The 15,845-nt window shown below is 58.3% G+C and overlaps 1 protein-coding gene across 11 annotated transcripts in view; it reads left to right on the top strand.

The window, feature by feature from the left end:
* Nucleotides 1-8,776: 8,776 nt before the first annotated feature.
* The window catches only part of SRCIN1 (SRC kinase signaling inhibitor 1), a 56,911-nt gene continuing 49,842 nt past the window's right edge, over nucleotides 8,777-15,845 (top strand). For 10 of the 11 annotated variants that reach the window (XR_006890841.1, XR_006890843.1, XR_006890844.1 and 7 more), the window contains exon 1: nucleotides 11,530-11,548. The gene's annotated coding sequence lies outside the window, so the exon portion shown is untranslated. Of the gene's footprint in view, nucleotides 8,811-11,529; nucleotides 11,549-15,845 lie in introns of those variants that run through there. The other variant, XM_046677561.1, reaches the window with a different exon arrangement.

The raw sequence follows: 15,845 nt of genomic DNA, 5'->3' as shown, positions 1-15,845 counted from the left end.
GGCCCTAGCCCTGGAGACCTCGGAGCCTAGGCAGCAGTTGCAGAAACTGGGGACCCGCTCCCCGGTCGGCTGGGGGGTAGGGAGGGGCCACAAGGGGGAGGGGCTATTTGATCTTAAGCCCTCCCCCTACAGAGGCCACAGGGCAGGGAAGGGCGCCCCCAGCTGGGGAGAGCATCTAGGGTGAGTGAGGAGGTAGGGACGGCGGGAGGCTGAGGGGCAGAGGGCGGGGCTGGGGAGGGGACGCGCCGTGGCCCCCCCTCCCCTCCCACGCACCCCCCTGCTACGTCAGAAGCTCCCGGACCAGCTCCGAGTCCTGTCGGTGGGGGCAGCAGGATGCTGGTGGAAGCAGAGGGGGCCGGCCGGGTGCCTCCGCAGCTCGGCTGGCAGGGCCCGGCGGGGCGTGTGCGGCTGCTAGTGCGAGCCCCCCCGCCCCACCCCTCCCCATGCAGCCCTGGCAGTGCCTCCGGCGCTTTGCCCTGGCCTGGTGGGAGAGGACAGCCGAGGGCAGGGCTCGCTCTCCCAGGGAGGAGGCTGCACCGAGGGACCCCGGGGGCCGAGGGGAGCCAGGTGAGCAGGAACAGGGATTGTGCCATGAGATCCTGGTCGGTCTTTCCCTCTCACAAAATAGGTACTGTGGAACCAGGAGGTCCTGCAGCCCCCAACTTTAAGGGAAGTGGGTTCGGCGAGCGAACAGGGGTCCTGGCCGAAGCCTTTTGGAAGATGTTGGAGCTACTGTCGTTTTGAGGAAGGGGAGACAGATGAGGGCTGGGAGTGGGGAGTGGCTGCCCAGAGTTCCAGCTTCTGGGTCTGAACCTTCCTTGGCTGGGGTTTGAGCACTTTGCGGCGGGTGGGGGGTGGGGGGTGGGGGGTGAGGGGTGGGGTGGCGGGAAATACCTCCTTCCCGACTCTGGACATCTTGGTCTGGGTGACCTTGAGCCAACTGCTTTGCCGTCTAACTCCATGCCTCAGTTTCTCTCATCCTTCCTTAGCCCTCTTGCTGGTCTTAAAGAATTGATGATGCATTAGATGGAGCCTGTCACTGTGAAAATGTGAGGCTCTGTCATTGTTGGTGGCAGCTATGATGGTGGTGGTTTCTGGCATGGTTGTGCATATATGTGTGTATGCATGTGGGGGGCAATTATGGTTTATGTGTGAGGGTTTTTGCTGGTTCTGGTTGGTATTGGGGCCACCGTGGGTGGACAAGTGTCAGCGCTGGGCATTCACACAGGAAGGAGGGCTCCAGGCAAGCTGAGAGTTGTTGGGGTAGAGACTTAGCTTAGCTGGTGGCCTGGTGTAGAAGCAAGGGATGGGGGTGGGGGCTCTGGCATAAGGGGAGGGGGTTCCAAGAATAAGATACCCCCTCCACCCAGACTGCCTGGCACCCAGGCACCATTGGCAGCGAGTGCAAAGACTTTGCCCTGGCTTCCTGCCACCCCGCCTTGGGGACAAGAGGGTCTTTGTCCAGTGCCCCCCCCAGCCCTGCCCCTTCCGCCCTTACCGTGATGGCTTGTTCTCTGTGATGACCCTCAGGGCTGGGATGGAGACGTGGGTCCCCCACGTGCTCTGGGGATCTGGAAGAAGCAACTGTGGTCCTCAGGCAGTGCTGAGTGGAGATGGGGAACTCTCCTGGGGAAGGGTCCCTGGGAATGAGCCACTGGGAGGCCTGCCCCCCTCCAGGCTTCCTGCTGTCCTCCTTGCCCAATGGGGGCGCGGGATCTGGGGTCATCATGGCCCGGTTCCTGCTGGGCTCCAGGTTTCTTAAAGATGTACAGGGTATGGCGTTGGTGCTGGGATGCAGAGCCCTCAGATGCACTCTCTCTTTCTCTCTCTCTGGCCAGGGACCCACCCTGGAAAAAGGGTTTAATTAGGACTATTGATTCCTTCTTTGGCTTTGGGCATCGGTCTCAATGGTGTGGTCAGAGCTGAGGGGCGGAGGTGGCACGGCTGCCGTCTGTGTAGTGCCAACTTTGGCTTTCTCTGACAAAACCCAAGCAGGGAGGGAGGGGCTGGGCTCTTTGAAGTACCAGGTCTGTTTTAGCCCTACCCCCACCCCAGGTTAGGTCTTGGGGAAAGAAGGGAGATGGGGTTGAGGATTTGAAGCTAGGGAGCTGGATTTGGGGTTTGAGGATCATCCTGAGTAGTGGGAATGAGGGGGCAGCTGTGGTTGGGAGGGGTCCTCTGAAGGGGAGTCTGGAGACAAGTGAGGGGGCCTGTGGGTGTGGGGCAGGCAGATAGTTCAGGGGCAGGATCTAGGGCTTGCCATAAAAACTTCTCTTTCGAGGAATCCCAAGCACTTATCTCCTCCAAGCCCTGGCAAGGAGATCCAATTTCTTCCTTCATTTGTGTCCTCTGAGGCCCAGAGAGGGGCAGAGACTGCCCCAGAGGCCCAGCGGGCCTGGGCCTCGGCTTCAAGCTTGGCTGCCTGACCTAGTGGCCCTTGCCTAGGCACAGGGAGCTGAGGGTGAGGCTCCCGGCAGTCTTGGATCTGGTCTCTGGGCTTGGTGGGAGGTGGGGGACAGGTTGTGTCCCCCAGGCCCCGGCTGCCTGCCGTGGGTGGGCCAGTGCAGGTGCAGGCGCAGGCTTCAATGAGCCACTCAGATGCTCTTTGAAGAATCCCTTGTTGGCTTCCTAGGGCCCATTCGAGCAAAGATAATAAAAATCTGGCCGTCAGCGGGTTTGAGGGCTGCACTCGCCTCCCCGTCTTTCATTCCCCGCTCTGAAAAGCCTAGATGAAGCCTTTGGATTTGGCTGGGAAGCAGCGCTGCCTGCCCCGAGGGAGGGAGGGAGGGCGGCCGGCAGAGGAGGGACGACTGATTTCCTGACTGATTTCCTGGCAGCGGGAGGAGTTGCTGGGGAGGTGGGCAGAGGGGCAGGGGCATGGCCCCCAACTGCCACCAGACAGCCTCAGCCCCGAGGGGGCTCCTATGCCCCGTGCCCAGGCTCTAGCTTTGTTCTTTGGTTCTGGAGGCCGGGACTCCCCTGACCCCCGCCCCACCACTCCACTGCTCCCACAGCCACCTCTCAGCACCCCCGGTCTCCCCCACTTTCTTCCCCCTGGTCTCCCCTCTTTCTGCCCTTCATGGTATCTCTCTCTCTTTCCCCTTTGTCTCCCCTTCTCTGCTCCTTACTGTCCCCTGTTCTCTCTCTGTCTGCCCCTTCCCATCTGTCTGTCTTCCTTTCCCCATCCTGCTTTCTAGGACTGTCTGGAAGGTTGAGAAGCCAAATTGGGGGCTGTGGGGGCAGCTGTAGTAACTGAAGGGATGGGCCTGGGTTGACTATTATGGTCTGTCAGGTGCCATAGTTATCAGAGTCCAGGCGGAAGGGGATTGCTGAGCACTGAGAGTTGTGTGTGTGTGTGTGTGTGTGTGTGTGTTGTGAGGGCGCCGTCCCCCTCCCCGCACCACAGCGGGCACCTTGCCCTGACATTGGGCTTCAGACACTCCAGTTCCCCTGCTGCCTTCTACTGCTGCTTGACTGCCGGAAACCAGTGCCTCCAGCCTCTGGCCCTCCACCCCCCCCCCACCCCCCGTCACCCACTGTCCTGGCACAGCCGCCCCTGCCCCTGTTCCCCACACACCCACCACACCTGTCTCCAGGCTCAGAGGTGGGAAGGGAGGGATCCAGGGAGCCTCTTGGCCCCATCTCTCCCCGACACCCTGAGGGTCTCTGGTAGGTCTGCCTGGAGCACCATCCAGGCCCTGCGCCCCCTTTGCCATCTTGTAAACCCCCCATATGAAGGACAACACTGTTGCGCAAAAAGCACTGGACTGAGTAAAGAGACTTTGTTAGGCCCCTTCCTCAGTGCCCAAATGTCCGAGTGACCTTGAGCAAGTCCCTTCCCAGGGGAGCCTCTTTCCTCACCTGTGAAATGAGGGGGCGTGGGCTGGATCATCTCCAAGGTCTCTTCTGACATTCCACCGATGTTGTGTCTCTCTTCTGGGTGATTTGCATATGCTTTGCATATATTAATGGTGCCTGCTTGAAGGGGGAGGGTGCCACCCACAGGGACCAGAGCCCCACCCACCATTGCGACTCCCCTTGCCCATTGGCCCATCTTTTCACTGCTCCAATCTCCCAGAGAGGCGGAAGCTGAGGCCTGCACAGCCCCTGGGGAGGTAAGGCTGGCCCCTGTGTTCCAGCCATGCTGGAAGCAGGATGGGGGGCGGGGGACGGACAGCCCTGGGGGAGGGGGTCCCTGCCCTAATCGCTCCTGTTCCGAAAGGTCCAAACAAGTGTTGTGTGAATTCACTGAAGTTGCCAGTGGCTACTATGAGGGTGTGAAGCCCCACTGAGGCTGGTGGGGAGGGGCTTGGGGGTCTCCCTGCTCCACTCCCAGGGCCTACCTGTATGCCAGGAGCTTAGCCACGTGTCAGCGCTCCTCCTCTGGTTTCAGCTCCGGCCCATAGCCGAGGGCAAGTCCTGCTGTCTTGTGCCCCTGCCTGCTTCTGCTCAGGCCCCTGGGCTCTGGGTCTGTGGGGTTGGAACTTGGACCTGAGTGAAGGTCACTGAGAGAGAACTAGAGCACTGCATCTCTGGGCCCTGCCTAGTCACCACACCAAAGATGAGGCCCAATGCTCCCTGCCAGGGTCGCAGACATCACAGAACCTGCTGCCCTGAGTTCTGCCCCCACCTCCGTCAGCCCAGCCTGATCTCATGGGGACTGTCCCCAGGGCCTCCTCCCCTGCCACCTACTATGTGTTCTGTGTATGTGGAGCACAGGCCAGTGCCCTGGATCCCAGCCTCAGTCCTGCCTCCATTCCTTTCACCCCCAGGATGCCCATCACACGGGCAAGACTGGGGTAAAGGTTGGCGGCCTGGAGAGGATAATGTGAGGCCACTAAGTCGCAGTGAGAATTTCTGAAGACAGAAGCCAAAATCCCCTCCACTGCCAACCAAGGAGGACTGGGCCAGAGGAAATGCAGCAAGAGGGGTGAAGGTCAGATTTAGTCTCAGGGAGGGACTGTCCCAGGGGGCAGATTAGTTTGAGACTGGAATTATTGTGAAGATTAAATGAAACAATAGATGAAAATGTCCCGCATGGTGCCTGACACATAATGAACACTTAATAAATGGTGTGGGGAGGGAACAGATGTCTCTGAGCCCAGAGAAGACCCTCCAAAACCCTGAGATTTTGAGTTTTGCAGGGAGTGAGGAGTTGGAGGGACAATTCCCTGAAGAACTGTTTCTCCCCCCCCCGGGCTGCTCACACCCAGACTGCTGCCCCCGCCCCCCCCCGTCCCCCCCCCACCACGCATGCACTGGGCTCAGGGCCCAGCGGCCTGGAACATGCCGCCTTCGTCCTCTCTGCTGCGGATGGGCAAACAGAAGGGTTTGGAGGCCAGGAAACCTGTTCTGCCCCTCCTCCATCTCTGCGCAGGACAGCTGGAGAGGAAACAGGCCCACGCTGTGGTAGCAGGAATCGAGGTTAGATGGAAGGAAAACCTTCCTGTGTGGGAAGGGTGGCCACGCCAAGGTGGGAGCTCCAGCCATGTTTTTGCATCTTTTACCTCAATGATAGGTGTGTTTGAGCATGAGGAGGCTGGTGTTGTACTTCGGGGCAGGGGACTGGTTGGCATGACCTTTGAGATGACCTGGGCCATTCTGAGGAGCTTGACAGATCCAGCTTAACCTCTTATGGCTGTTGTGTTGGTAGACTGCAGGGGGCCATGATAGAGAGCGGTCCAGAGCTGCTGGGGAAGAGAAGGGGACAGGGAAGTGGCTCTTTGATCCCCCAGGGCAGAGCAAGCATTGGACCGGTGTCAGGTTGCCTGCCTCCTCTGCTGCTGTGTGACCTTGGGCAAGTTAGTTGCTCCCTCTGGTCCTCAGTGTTCTTGGTGTGAGAGGGGAGGGTGGAACTAGACAATCTCTAAGGTTTCTTCTAGCTGTCACAGGTTCTGCCTACCTCCTGTCCCCTGAGATTATACATGCCTCGCCACGTGGAAGGTGGGAAGACTATTTCCCAGCTCCAGCTAAACCAAGAAAAATGGAGATTTGGCCAAAGAGAATGTTGGCGCACACACGTTTACACACACACCCCTTACAAACAGTCCCTCCTGCTCCGAAGGCGCACCTTGCCTAAATCTGCCCTCTCAACCTGGAGGATGGATAAAGGAGTGGCCCGAGGATTCAGCTTTGACTCAAACACTGCTTTCCTCCCACCAGGCAGAACGGACTTTGCCACCCTCCATTCCAGCCAGGGACTATAATCCAGTCCGTGTTTTCTGCCGAGGCACTTCCAGCCGCAGGCTCAGCTCCTGCACAACCTTTTCCTGGTTCCCGGTATCCTCAGCCACCTGGTCCAGTTGCCTGCATGTCCCGGCATGGAGTAGAGAAAGACTGGGAAGGAATTGGGTTTTCACAGGCCTACCTTCCTCACTTCTGCAAACAACCTTATCCCAGGACACTGGCTTCTTTTCCACTCCAGCCACAGAGCATGCTGGAGACCCCAGGCCCACAGGGGGGCCCCCAGACCCAGAGACCCCCATGGAGAGGCCCTAGCTAGAGATATTTGTGCAGAGCATAGGAGGTGGAGGGGTGTGTCCTGCTGGCTCCCACCTGCCCGAGGGCGTGTGATAATTGCAGACACAGCAGGCATCTGTGGCGTCACCCCAGGCACCAGCATCTGCCTCATTGGGAAAGAATTAATGATCCCAGCTCGTTGGGAAGGCATTCCATGGCTCGCTGAAGCCCTTGCAGACATCCAGGCCTCTGACTGCTCTCCTGGGCTGTCCCCTGCCTACTGTGCCCCACGCAGTGGCCAGGCTGGCCTGAGGAGTCCCCGTTCTTGTCCCAGCCTCCTTCTACTGACCGGCTCCAGACTTTTTAGGCTCTCCCTAGCCTGGGGCTGGGGGAAATTCTGGATGGTGAAACAAGAAGGCTTTTGATGGGCTTCCTGGAGCCTCTTCGGTGAGGGAGGTGGGAGAGCCAGAAGTCTCTTAGAGGTGAAGCTCAGGAAATCCTGGACTCACCTCTCCTGACCCCGCAGCTCACCCCCTTCCCTGGTCCCTGGTCCATCTGCAGCCCAGTGTTAGAATCATCTGCCTCCCACTCCTAGGATGAGGCAGAAAGAGACTGAAGCAAAGCCTTCTCTTCCACTCATTGTCCTTAAGAAATAGTTTATGATGGAGCATGGGACTGAAAGAGGTTAGACATTAAGCAGAACTTCCCAGAGGGCACTGAATGGGAGACAGCCGAGACTAGGGAGGATGGATGGGAGGCAGTTTAGCTCAGGGGTCAAGATACTTGCTTGCTCTGTGGTTTTGGGCAAGTCACTTTGCCTCATCTGTAAATTGGGGCTGACAACAGTGGTTCCCTCACAGGGTGGGTACCAAGAATAAATGAGGTAATTTAGGCAGAGTTTCTGGCACATTGTCAACCTTCAATAAACAGTAATTTCTTCATCTTCGTCGTCCTCCTCCAACTAAATGATGGGACGGGACCGCTCTCCCTGGAGGAAGGGCATGTATGGGAAACCCTCTTAGTCTTCTCTGAAACCCAGATTGGCACCCCAGCCTCTCTGGGGCTGGGCCCCTGGAGCTACCGCTTAAGGCCGCTGGTGAGAAGGAAGCCAGGTCTCCTGAGTCTTCCGCCCACACGCTGTGCCCCTCTATCCATCTGCCCCTTCCCCGCCCACCCCCCCACCTTGTCCAGGAAGCCCTCTGGGGCTGGATTCGTTAGTGAACATTCTTGATTTCTTCCCCCAGTCAATGTCCCAACATCTGGGAACAACAGCTGCTTCTCCCTGGGGTGCCTGCGTCTGGGGTAATCGGTGGGAAAATTGGAACCATGAGATTGGCAGGGGGCTCTGAGAACGATTGCAGCCAGACGTGATGTGGGTATGGATGGGTCTGAGCCAGCCGAGGGAGGGCTGTGCCCGAGAGGGTGCCCAGGCCACAGTGTCTCTGGGCAGGAAGGGTCTTATGCTGCGTGCCCCAGGATGAGAGGCGACAGACAGATACGGCAGCATGAGGGAGCCAGAGCACAGGTGGAAGGACTTCCTGCAGGTGAGAGGGAGGCAGCCACGATGGACAGCACAGGGAGGCCCTGCCCTGGTGGTTAGAGGGTCGGCTGGGTGTGGAGGCAGGAGCTGGGTGCAGGACTCCAGGCACAGCCCCACTGCGGTGGGTGAGCGAGTGCTTGCTGGGTGTGAAGTACCCGTTTCCTCTGTCGCAGGCAGAGGAGGGGCCTTCCCCAGGCTGAGGGGGTGAGTGAGCAGATGGGGTCCCGTGGGCTGGGAGAGGGTTGTCAGCAGAGCACTGATGGCCGGCCCTCTGACTCCAGATCCACCTGCCTTTCCAGAATGGGGTGACTTTGGCTGAGGGAGGCAGATGGGCTCTCCCAGGTGCTGTCATTGGGATCTTGTGTGGGCACCCTAGAAAAGAGTCTGCCCCGGTTTCTGGGAGGAGAACCAGGCCTGGCCTGTTGGCTGTCCCGGGGACCCCAACCTGGGGACCCCGTGTTTTCTATGTTGTCCTGCTGTCTGTCCTCTTGTCTGTCTCCCACTAGTGTTGTTACCCCCTCAGCCCCTGCTCTTCCTCTGGCACCCAGTCTGTATCTTGCCTGCGCCCAGCCCCCAGTGACCCCCAGACGGACAGCTCCTGAGGCTCTGCCTTGCTCTGTCCCTGCTCCCTCTTCCCCGTGGCCCATGGCCCACGGTCCTCCCACTCTGGGATCCCCTGCCCCGGCCCCTTCCGCTCAGGCCTGGGGCGTTCATTCACGACTTTCCTCCTTTCCTGTCCCTCACCCAGGGCTCCAGCGAGCGGCGGGAGGGAAGCCTCCAGGACTCTGTTCCCTCTGTTTAAAGTCTCCAGGTTAGTAAGCCAGGAGGGAGGCCTCCCCCACCATCCCGCAGCCCCTGCTCCTTAGCCAGAGGCCCCTCCCCAGCCTAGAGGGCTGGAAATGGGGGAGGGGGCAATCCCTGGGGGGCCCAGGCCTGTGCCAGGGGAGGAGGCAGCAGAGACCTGACTCCGGGGAGGGCACCTGGCCTGGCAGAGAATGTGTCTGTGTGTGCACGTGTGTGCATGTGAGTTAGTGTGTGTGTACAAGCACGTGTGCATGTATATGTGTGCTGGCTGCAAGGCTGTCATGTAATCGGGGCTGGGGAGGGGGAGGAGGCAGGAACCCTCTGCTGAGGGACTTGGGGGCCTGGGGAGGGAGTCAGAGGCAAGGGGCCCTCCTCCCCGGGTGGGGGGGGCGGGGGGGCGGGGAGCCAGTACTCCAGCGTGGCCAGAGGGTGGGGGATGGGAGAAGATGGGACTGCATCCAAGCTCAACTTTGTTTAGTTTATAGGCACTTGCAAACCTGTGATCTCATTTCATTTATTCAATCATTTACTCGTACATTCATTCAGTCATTCAGTGAACATTTATTGAACACCTCTGTGCCAGGCACTGGGCTGGGCTCAGAGTCCAACAGTGACCTAGACAGAGAGGTTCTTTCATTGCTTAAGTGGTCAGCAAATAGAGGCTAAGGGGTTGGCTGAATTCACCAGCTGTGGGGCTTCACCAGATGTGGCCTGGCCAGCGGGCCATCGAGTACCTGGCCTCACCCCAGGGCTGTGACTGTGCCCACTGATGCACTCATCCGCCCCTGCTCCCCCTGCTGGCAGCTGCTCTGTACTTTATGTCCCTGAAGAGTGTCCCCTGACCTGATGGCGCCCCTCTCCTAGTGTGCCCCTGCCCAGCAGGCAGGGACTGAGGCCCCAAGTCCCTGGCAACCCTGGGATTGTGAGTAGCATTTTTGGTCCAGTGCTGAGGCCCCTTCAGAGGGCCTCAGGGAGCCCAGGCTGGGAGGCCACCCTCTCTTCTGTGCCCAGGACTAGCGGCCTGGAGCACTGGACTTGAGAGTCATCCTGACCTGGGTTCAAATCGTCACTTAAGTCATTTCCCAGTGGTGTGGCTTTGGACAAGCCACTTTCCCTCTCTGAGCCTCAGTGTTCTTGCCTTTAAAATGGCAGGGTTGCTGAGAAGAATAAAGGAGAAGCAGCAGCTGGTACAGAGCCTGGCCCACCGCGGGGGCTGCCTGATTGCTGGCTTTCTTTCTGTCCCCGCCCTGGGTTGGGCAGGCTGTGCCCTGGGCACTGTCTTAGGTGCGGCCCCTGCCCCGCCTTGGGAGAGGGGCTGCAGGATCCTGTGTTGGCATTGGCTGGAGGCTCCACGTCCTCCAGCCTTCTCCAGCTGTCTGAAGGTGCTTCAGCCCCAATCCGGCGGGCAGCTCAGGGAGGCAGCCCTCCTTGCCACTGTGGCTGCTGCCGCCTTGATGGCTTTTTAATAACTTTGCTCGGAGACAATCTGCAGAGCGCTCATTTGTCTGCCCTTAATTAAAATTACCGTTTTCCTAAAAGAGCAACGATGCTGCTCCCCTCGCTCCCCGCTCCGCGGCTGCTGCTGGGAGGAGGCAGGAGCGACTGGGGACTGCGGCCCTTTCCCTCCGCCCCTGTCCTTGTCACCCAGGCCACCAGCCCCTTCCCCACACAAACAGCAGAGCGGCCCTCACCCTCCGGGTGAGTTCGGGGTGGGGAACCAGGGAGGGGTCCTGAATGCTGTCCTCTTTCATCCACCCTTTTCTGGAATACTCCCAAACGCAGGGAGCTCCATCCCTTCCAAGACTTACTTTCCACGTCTGTAAGGAGGAGGAATGGCCACGTTCCTGCTTGACCCCCCAGAGTGGAGTCAGATGTGGGTGGGCTTTGGAAAAGTGCTGTGAAGGATTATTAGACTGCCTGGGGTTGCGGTAGGGGTGGGGGAGGTATCTCGAGGGGCCAGAGGCTCCATGGAGGTGGGCTCAGTGGGACCAGCCTCTCACTGTTGACTCTGGTTTCTGTTAGAAGAGATCTTTGTGCTCCTCTGTGGGCTCAGAGAGAGCGAGGGAGTGGAGGGCTGGCAAAGGGGGCTGTCATTTCATCGTTGCTGAGTTTTGAAAAAAAATCGTCTGTGGTAATAATGAAAATACTAGTGACGAATATTTATTGACTGTTTCTTCAATAATGTATGAGCCATAGGCTGGGTTAGGCTCGGTACATGTGTTAGTTCATTTCATCCTCCCAAGCGTCCTGTGAGCTCGATGCTGTTGTCTCTGTTTTCCGGCGGAGGTGGCAGACCGGAGGGATTAAGTGACATGCCCAGGGCCACACAGATAATCCATCATGGCAGCCTCAGCCCTACTGCCCCTCTTTCCATTTTGCCTTCCACCTGGAGCCTATCCTAGGTCCAGCCTCAATCCTTCAGGCTGTGTGTTGAGTGGTACGCCTTCGCCCCACTTTCTGTGCTCCTATAGGCAGGGTTCCTTCATGGTTTGTGCCACTGAGAATTGACTGAGATTCATCTCCACTTTCCTCCTCCACCCCAGTTCCTGGTTCCCCCTGGGGAGTCTCAGGGGCCCCCAGACCCTGGAGTGGGGGGGCGGAGTGGGGGGCTGGAGGTTAGAGAGTTCCCATTTTCAGACTTCCTTTCGGTTCTGGCAGAGTTCCTCTCAACCTGGGAAAAGAGCATGGGGACAGGGAAGTGACTCAATGACTTGGTTGTGACAGCAGATGCTGCTTGGCTGTGAGGTAAGGGAGGTGGTCTTACAGGGTAGCTCTGTCAATAAGGCCCACCTAGGAAGCAGTTCTGGAGGAGCGGGAGGTGCCTGGGGCCTGGAGATCCAACACCGGGAAGGACCTCCTGAGCTCTCTTTGTCTCCATCAGCTCCCATTGGGCCTGGCCTCCCCTCTCTGTGAACCTTGGCTTCTGTGACTCCTCTTCCAGGAAACAGACACCTTCCCTTTGTCACCTCCCATCTCTGCTCCTCCCTGAAGTGCCCCTCTGAGCTCCCATGGTACTGTCAAATCTCTCATGGCCAGTGGTTCTGGACACAACTGAACCTACTAGTCCACTTTTGCTTTTGGGGGCAGCAAACTCAGTGCCTTCAGGGGCAGGAAATGAGTGAAGCAGTGGATGAGGACAATAGGGAAGGGTGGGGACTGTGGTGAGGAGAAGAGTACATATGCTCCTTAAAGACATTAAAATTCAAAGAAACAAAGCAAAACAAAACACCACCAGCCAAACAAAATGCCTGTGGCCCAGTGTGGCCCCAATGTGATCCTTACTAAACCAGGATTCATTTATCATGGCGTCCCCACATTGCCTAGCACATAGTAGGTGTATACTAATTGTTTAAGTGAATACATGATCATACATGTGCCTGGCACTGGGCTAGAGACTTTACATTTTTATTTCTTCCCATCTTCCCAAGGTAGGCACTGTTTTCCCCATTTTGCCATTGGAGAAACTGATGTCCAGAGAAGTAAAAGAACTTGTTCAAGGTCACACATATGGGAAGGGGACGAGGCAAGATTTGAGCCTTGGCTTGTTGTGTCCTTCCTGCTCTGTTTGGTCATGGCCATGCATACATGTGACACATGACACATGCAGCCAGTACCTGCCCTGGGTGACAGGGAGCACTTGTGTGGCTAGTGGCCACCTGGTAGACGTGCATCACAGACCCTGTGGAGAGGTAGGGTTGAAGGAAGTAAAGGCTGCAACTATGCCCCTCACCCCAGCGCACTCCTCCTCCCTCAGCTTCCGGTCCCAGCCCAGCAGCCTGGGGATGGTGGTGTGGTGACAGGTGCTGAGCTGCAGAGATGACAGTCCTGCTGATTCCCCCACAATTACTGTCTGATGAGATGCCAGAATTAGCCGCCACGCGAGCCTGGGATGCAGATACGGGGCACAGTGTGGAGAAGCAGCTGATGGGTGACAGGGCCTCTTCTTCCAAGCCTGGAGCCCCTCTGGCCGCAGGGCAGGGTCAGCACTGGGGAGGAGGAAGTAGGTTATCAAGGAGGAAGCACTGTGTGGTTAATATGCATCAGCGATTATTATGTGGGCTGTGGTTTTTCAGTCCTCAAAGTGGCTGGGCATACCTCTGAGATGGCTGGCTGCCGGACAGGACATCACGGGCCTCAGGCCACTAACCAGAGAGTGACAGTCAGAGCAGGCTGCCCATTTAGACTCCTGGACACAGTCCTTCGTGCCTGGAGCTTTGATCTGCCTTGCTGGGGCTGCGAGGGACATAGTTGCTGGGAAGGAACTAAGACCCAGAGCAGACTCCTTGAATGACGTTAGCAAGGCCAGGCACCAGAGGGAGATGGAAGTGCCTGGAAGGAGCAGACAGGTTCAGCTGACTTTGCCAGGAGAGTTATCCATCCCAGGCAGGAGTCCAGGTGGCCCCCCAGGCCCGAGGTCAGGGGAGGCCTGAGAGTTAGGAGCAGGAGGCAAGGAATGTCTGTTCTGGTCCCAGAGCAGGGCTGGGCATGCCCTGGGCCTTTGCCTCCCCTGGTATCCGTGCTGCAGGCAGGAGGGCCGCGAGGGCTGAAGCAGAGTGAGGTCACCTGGCTGCTCAGACCTCATCTCGACCATTGGAGCTGTTTTGGAGGCCACCAACTAAGAAGGGTGGTGACAACATGGGGCTCACCCAACAAAGGGCAGTGCAGATGGCTGGGGGGCTGAAGCCAGGCCACAGAAGGAAGGACCTGAGGTTTTGGGCTCAGGAAAGAAGATTTGGGTTTAGGAGCCTCCATTTTGCTCCAAAGGAAGAGGTCATGACCTGCTCCTGGGCCCCACTAAGGGTCATGGGCACAGACTCTGGCTCATTTTAAGGAAAGAGGAGCCCCACAAAATGATGGATGCCTTGGATGTAATGAGTTCCCCATTCCTGGAGTATCCAAGCCCTGGCTGGGGGGCGATCCTGAGATAGGGAGGGCTTGTCGCTCTCCTGTCTCGGCACAGCCTGGGGCAGGGGCTGGGGGCACTCTGCACCCAGCTAAGGGTGAGAAGAGGGCTGTGGAAAGGTAGGTGCCCTGGAGGTTCTTTCAGGACTGTGGGACCCCCTTCCTGGCCTGGGCTTCTGTGGCCGTGGGGCAGCTCTGCTCCCTGCCCCTCCTCCATCCTCCTCAGCCCCGCCCTGGGGAGGGGTCCCTTTGCTCTTCCAGTGGGAGGCCTTCCCCAAGAGGATGGGGTTGAGGGTCTCTGTGCTTCCCTGGGGAGGAGGGTCGTTTGAATGCTCCCTTCTCAGGGAGTGGGACAGACTGAGGGGCTGCGAGGGGCTCTGGCCCCATGGCTTGGGCAAAGACTCAGGGATGCCTCGGTGGCGGAATGAGCATCTTCCTCAGGGGCAGCTGGGTGTGGGGGGAAGGAGGGGGATCTGGGCTTGGAACCCCCACAGTTGGGATCAGCCTCCTCAACTTATTAATTCTGACTTCAGACATGTCACCCCTTCCTGAACCTCCGCTTCCTCACCTGTATCTCTCACCAGGTGACTCTGAGAGTCGAATGAGTACTGGTTCTAAGAGCCCTCGTAGAGTGTCATGGGTAGGGGGCTTATCGTTCATGGCTGGTCCGTGTTTCCCACGACATCGAGCAAGCCTGGTGCGGAGTTTAAACCTCAGCACCCCAGATGGAGGGGAAGGTTCCACTCTTCTCCCTGCCTTCCAGCTGTGCTCCACCTTCCCGGATCCTGCTCTGGTGGAAGGGTTCAGGTTAGACAACAGAGAGAACTTCCGAAAGATGCCCCTGGTATCTGGTCAGGCTTCCCAGGTCAGCCTGGACCCAGCTGTCAGGCAGGAAACTCGCTGAGTCTCCTCCTGCCTTCTGCGGGCTCCCTCCTCCTCCATCCCCCGGAGTCTCTAGTGGTACTAACCTTGGCCTCCCTAGGGAGGGAAAATAAGGGGTGCCAATTTGACTGTTGGTTCTCATTGGCTTGCAGGCAGTAGAGTGATTAACCTGGGAGGTGGGGGCTGGGCCTTGGAGCCCAGCAGCCCTGGCCTTTGACCTACAGCACCAGGTGGAAGCGGGTCAAAGGCCCACCAGCCCCTCACCCCTGCAGAGGCAGAACAAGGGCTGGGGATGCACAGGTCCGAGAGGAGCATCTCAGTCCTTGGCATCGCCTTGCTGGGTAAATATTGGTCAGAGAGGAGCGGCCTTGAGGTCATTGGGCCCATCCCTCTATTTCAAGACAGAATGTAAACACTTCAGCAAGGAAACCCTGAAATTGGCAAAGTAGGAGAGGGGCAAGGAAGCTGCCTCCCTGAGAAGGTGTATCTGGACTCAGGATGGGCAAATGGGATCCCCGCTGTCTTGCACCCCAAGCTGAAGGCGCCTCAACCTGGCGCTTCAGGGAGCCTTCAGATGCACTGCAGTCTCTCAGGGGGTCTGAAATGCACTTGGTGTGTGTGCATGGGCACAACGCCCTGTCCACATGGCATCTAAGATGGCAGAGTGGAGAGTCAGGGTGGTGTCTGTGTGTTGGCCTCAGTCCTGGCTGGGCCTGGGTGTGCCCCTCTGCATGTAAATGCCTGTGGTGGGTGAAGGAGAGGCAGTCTGTGACAGGATGTGTGTTGGTGAACATGTGCTGGGTACGTGGGTGTGCACCATGGTGCACAGGTATGACGACAGAAGTGTGAGTGAGCTAAAGCAATCGAGTGTGTCATGGAGTCTGGAGGCCCCAGGACCCTGGTGATTCTGATGGCTGAGCTGTCGGGGTTGGCAGGGAAGAGGCCTCCTAGAGAGAGCCTGACCCAGGAAGGGTGGTGTCTGAGGAGGCTCTGGAGGGGTCCAGCAAGGCCGAGGCTCCTGCCCGGCATTTATGAGGCCCTCGATGAACACTGGGGATTGACAACATTTCTCTGTGGTGAGACAGGGTGATGGGTGGGGCTTCCACCCCTCACTTCCAACAGATTGGGGTCTCTCCCCCTGGGAACAGGATATCTCCCTCTGATTTCATGTTTTCAGCCTGAGGCAGCTTGGGGGGGCATGGTAAAGGTCCCTCTGCCCACATCCACTGCCCCGGCAGCAGCACGCTGAGGCTCCAGT

The sequence above is a fragment of the Equus quagga genome, chromosome 11, assembly GCF_021613505.1.
Source record: "Equus quagga isolate Etosha38 chromosome 11, UCLA_HA_Equagga_1.0, whole genome shotgun sequence".
Classification (NCBI taxonomy): Eukaryota; Metazoa; Chordata; class Mammalia; order Perissodactyla; family Equidae; genus Equus; species Equus quagga.
Note: the sequence above shows the minus strand (reverse complement) of the source record. Positions and strands in the feature narration are given on the sequence as shown.